This window comes from Cupressus sempervirens, chromosome 11, assembly GCF_028749045.1.
Source record: "Cupressus sempervirens isolate cs-2001-9-10 chromosome 11, ASM2874904v1, whole genome shotgun sequence".
NCBI lineage: Eukaryota > Viridiplantae > Streptophyta > Pinopsida > Cupressales > Cupressaceae > Cupressus > Cupressus sempervirens.
Genome location: NC_143128.1, coordinates 345,934,778 through 345,936,313, shown reverse-complemented (window position 1 = coordinate 345,936,313; position 1,536 = coordinate 345,934,778).

Here is a 1,536-nt window from a genome sequence, read left to right as displayed (position 1 = left end):
GAGGAGTGGTCAAAAATATTATTTGGATATTTATTATAATTTTTAGGGAGTTATGGGGAATGTGTAGAAAGGTGATGTGTAAGTATGATAGTTCTTGTAGTTCTCACATCAACAATATCTATCAACTTACTTCTAGGACCAATTTTAGGCAAAAAGTTCACAAGGAAGAAAAAAGGTTCCAAGAAAATTAGTAGTGCCAAAGTTTTTTTGGTTTCGAAGGGCTTCAATATTAGATATAGAGTTTGCACAAACAAAGGTATCATGGTGGGGAAAAGACACAGGAGGGAACCAAAGAATGAGGCCCAAAAGTCACGTAGACATTCCAAGGTGTGAAACATTTTGAAAAAAAGGGAAATTGCAAATTTCATTGAACGTCTCCATGGTTGGAAACCCTCTATTACTAGGAGTAAGGTTAAGAGATGGAATGAGGGAATTATTAAAATTGATGGGGTGGATTTCATAGTGATGGAGGATGTCATATCTACTATTACTAGCATTCCCATCATGGGAAATAAACTCTACATAGATAGAAAAATCATGGGGCAAGTGGTGGTGGAATTCACAAAGGATCAAGAGGAAAAAGAAATGCTGGTGAAGAAAGGAACTCATTATCTTCTAAGCTCCATCAAGCCATTGTGGAGGTTCGTGTTGTGGGTTATCATCAAATATATCTCCCTTGACACCAGACTTGACCACCTTTGCACCCACCACTTTGTTTTACTCAACCATTTCAGGTATGGGGAAAAATTTTCTATTCACTTCTACCTCTATTGTTCTATGAAGGATAACATTAATGATTATAAAGAGAAGAATACTAGCAATTCAATGCTCCATGGAGGGATTTTACTATTAATCTATGAATTGTTTAAGGCTAGGGCTATGGGGAAACAAATTAAGAATAGGAAGGAGGGCAAGAAGGGTAGAGGGGACTCTAAAGAATTGGGAGAGGACTATTTTCCTTCTAATACTAAGGACAACCTTGAGATGCATACAAAATCAAAGGAGGATGATTCCTCATAGCATGACTCTAGTAAAAAAATTATCAAAATAGAAAGAAAGGAGAAAAAAGCTTTTCCTGATCCCAAGTAGGGCTTTGACACCTCCTTTGATAGGGACTATAATGAAAGGGCTAAAGACATGGATATGGGGGAAGAAAGTGCAGAAGGTGAGGAGGGCCTCAAAGAAGGGGAGGGCATGGAGAGGAAGAGGGGCAAGAGAAACATCACCTTCAAATTATTGAAAAACAAAGAGGAAGATGTCACAACTTCTTGGGGTCAAAAAAGGAAAGTCCTTGAGTATAAGGAGGATAAACAGGGGGTGGAAAAGGAGGGGGTGGAAGGGGACTTCAATAAGAGTGAAAGGGAGGAGCAAGAGTAGGGCTGTGAGGAATTTAGAACCAAAAAATATATATGCTTGATCACTGGAAAGGATAGGAATGTGGTGTGGTAGAATTTCAACACAATTTTTGCTAAAATAGGGATCAATAGAGAGTTGATTAGAACTCTGGTCAAAGAGAGTGAAAAGGGTAAAGTCCAA